The 3,826-nt window shown below is 37.6% G+C and overlaps 1 pseudogene; it reads left to right on the forward strand.

The window, feature by feature from the left end:
• The first annotated feature begins 1,304 nt into the window (after positions 1 to 1,304).
• LOC130046565 (E3 ubiquitin-protein ligase Midline-1-like) lies at positions 1,305 to 3,626 on the forward strand (annotated as a pseudogene).
• The last annotated feature ends 200 nt before the right edge of the window (positions 3,627 to 3,826 follow it).

The raw sequence follows: 3,826 nt of genomic DNA on the forward strand, positions 1-3,826 counted from the left end.
GTGTGTTAAAAATAAAGAATTCCTTCGCTAAATTCTGACGAAGTCTTGCTGTATTTAGGTGCTGAGGAGGCTATACATCAAAGTTAACGGGTTGGACTTTTCGCATTGGAATTGAGATTGGTTCAGTGGTTATCGCTAAATGAATTAGTTGATAATTCACAAGGGGAGAGTGAACTCGTATTAATTCCATTGACCTAAGACCCTGTAACTATAAGGGATACCCAGAATACAAAAAAATCATAAATATCTTAACAAAAGAATAAACGTTATGATATAAACTTCTACTCCTCAAATCAGTGAAAAGGGGGGGGGGTACACACCCTTCGCTGCATGGGTTAAATTCATAACTTTCCAGCACATATTATCATTCTCTAACCTCCAAATTCCATATTTTGATAGCAGTAGTGAGTAGTGATAATCCCAATACATCTTTATTTCCTATGTAGGGGAAGAAGATTTGAAATTTCAATTTATACTTTAAAAATAAACAATTTTGGTTGTGCTCTTTTTAACTGTAGAGTAGGTCCTCAGTAACCCATGCTTGTCGTAAGAGGCGATTAAATGGTGCGGTCCTTCGGATGAGACAGCAAAAACCGAGGCCCCTTGTCACAGCAGGTGTGGCACGATAAATATCCCTCCCCCTGCTCAAAGGCCGTAAGCGCCGAGCATAGGCCTAAATGTCGCAGCCCTTCACCGGCAGTGGTTACATCTCCATATGAGCGAAAGATTCTCGAGAGGGACGTTAAACAATATTTAATCAATCAATCAATCTATTTGGTCTTGCTATTTAAATCAATATGAATATTTGCTCCTGGGTTAATGTTAGAAATGTAAGTATTTGTTTTTGTGCAATAGGGGAGCTCAACCTCAATACAATTTTGTACACCCACATTTTGTGTTTAAAATGAAGGAATTTGTCATTTCGTTCTCCGGTTGTAGATGAGTTCTTATTCAGCCGAACACTTATCTAATCTATGTGTGCCTGTTATGTACATATATGTTTCTCCTTAACCACAGGGTCACAGTCAGATAATTTTATAAACTTAAAGCATTTAGGCACGGATCTAGTAAAAATCAATTCAGGAAGCGAACTCCTCCATCTAAAAAAAAATCATAATTGAAATTGAATAGTCTGCGAATAAATCTAGTGTTTCTAATTTTGGAATATCAATATATTAATCAACTGTCACCCACGTATCACCGTGTTAAATCATTCTTTATATAAATAGAAACCAAACCTTAACCAGCACCCCGCCCCAAAAAAGGATTAGGCATATTTATATCCCACATAGCTTTCCATGTCTCTGAATACTCTGCCTACGTCACAGTTTTGTCCCGTTTCTGAAGACATTTTGAGTGTGTGTTTTCTGCACGTCGATGTTGCGGACATTGTATTCTCTATATCTACACGGACAGTGAAATTTATGATTTATGTGCTTTTTGGCATGACAACGTCGACCATCGACTCATCATTTACAGATGTAAACATAATGTGTTCCATTTCTTTCGAAAAAGAAGTTGAACGCCGAGGTTACGACAAATTCGTCGAATTTGAAATGAAACCGAAAGTTGATTTGTAATATAAAGATGGCAACATCACTAGACAGCTCTTCGATGGAGGATGTTACATTGTGTTCTATATGTTTCGAAAAGTTCAAGTCGCCGAGGTTTTTACCGTGTACACATTCCTTCTGTCACGGGTGTTTATCGTCCTACATCGTGAGCTTGTGTAAATCTACGGAGACTCGTTTAGGATTTAATTGTCCATTATGCCGTGAGTATACCCCCAGTCCTGGCGCCTTCGATGAGCCAGACGAGTGGGCGGGGCTTTTTCCTGTGAATGAAATGTTGAGGAAAATTGTAGACAAATCAGACCAATTGCTTTGTGAGCCATGCTTGAGAGAAAAAGAAGAAGAGGAGGCCTCGGACTACTGCTTTTCATGTTTAGAACATTTATGCAAAATGTGTACGAAGTACCACAGGAAGAATTTGTCGTCACGAGACCACAAAGTATCTCCATTGAATGAACTGAAATCGGCGAACAGAAGATCCATTGTTGATATCTCAAACAGCTGTGCCACGCATAAGGATGAAAAGGTTAGGTTCTATTGCTTTGATCACGAACAGCCCTGTTGCGCAATGTGTGGTGGCATGGAACATAGGAAATGTGAGCAGTTTGATACTATTGAAAATGCTGTACGTGTTTTTAAGGAAAGCGGCAAGGTTGACTCTATTATGGATGATGTAAACAAGTTTAAAAGTAAATTAGAAAATGCCAAAGACGAAGAAGAGAAGAATATAACGGAAATCGAAAATTCGGTTGATGAAATGATAGCGAGATCGGAAGAGGATTTTAAAACTGTTGTTGACCACTTGCAGAAATTGCAACATGGATATATAGAAGAAATATCCAGTTCTCTGAAGAAAAGCAAGGAAAAATTGCAAACATCTATAGGCACCTTAACGGATGGAATACAATGTACAGAGTATTGCAGCAAAATGTTTGAGCAAGCCCGAATCAGTGAAAATGAAACGGAGTTCATGATGAAGTTTCATACGTCGAAACTAACGTACGAACATTTAAAACACGTGAATTTTTCACGAAAGCGCATCATGATCTCTACGAAAAAGGATCCCATTTTAACGGAAATTTTGAATATGACAGCTCTTTCTGACGTTCACCATACCGAATCCTCTCGTCAACTTTATTTTGATGTTCGAACTGTAGAAATGTCTTTGATAAAGGAATTTAGCATTGATGGGGCTGTCGTGTACGATGGTATATTTTTGTCCAATGGCACTTTTGTGATAGCGGATTACAGAGATGATGGAAAATGCGTGTCTTTTGACACGTCTTTTCTCCAGCATATTTGGTGAACATCTTAAGAAACCATTCGGTTTGGTAGAAAAGGGCGAAGAAGTCCTCGTGACTTGCAGTGACTCAAAAAGTATTGAAGTATTTTCTTCATCAGATTTTCACAAACTTCGAAGTATTCCCATGACTGAATTCGTTTTTGGAATAACAAACAGGAGGGGCGACATATATGTTGCGTGCGGATCGAAAATCATTAAAATCGATAACGCGGGTAGGGTATTGAAAACATATAACGTTGAAGGGGTAAATAATATCAACATACTTGCAACAAACACTGGTCTTATTGTGTGCAGTGATTGGAAGATAAACAACGTGACGGCGATTACCGATCAGGGAAACATTGCCTGGAAGTATACAAATCGTAACCTGAAATTTCCATTTGGAATCGATCAAGACTCTGTCGGTAACATATACGTTACAGGAAGACATAGCAACAATGTCCACGTGTTGTCTGAAAACGGTGAACTCATTAGGGTGTTGGAAGACATCTCAAAACCAATCTTCTTTAGATTAAATGAAGAGATGGGTGTTATATGTGTTTGTAGTAATCTTAAAGACCTAAGAGTATTTGAAGTTTAAGTTTCCCAGGAACATGACATTGCATTGATTCTGAACAACAACAGCGACAGTGCTATACAATGTCAGAAAATATTCTTAAAACATTGTTGTTGATCACAAACACTGAGGACATAACGTATTGAATTTGATATCAAAAGAAATAAAATAAAACCATAGATTTGACATAAATCTTTCTTTTACTGATTTGATCTTTTCATTGTACTGGTAGTTGTTTTGCTTGTACACCCCAGTATTTGTTACATTTTTCATTGGCAAATTGGAAGGATAATTTTAAAGTTTTGCGAAATAAAGGTGTATTCAACAGAATAAGTATCACGTCCTCCTCAACAATATATAACAACTCGAAATGAAAGGTAACGAACATTGGTCAAT

The sequence above is a fragment of the Ostrea edulis genome, chromosome 8 (genome assembly GCF_947568905.1).
Source record: "Ostrea edulis chromosome 8, xbOstEdul1.1, whole genome shotgun sequence".
NCBI classification, from domain to species: Eukaryota; Metazoa; Mollusca; class Bivalvia; order Ostreida; family Ostreidae; genus Ostrea; species Ostrea edulis.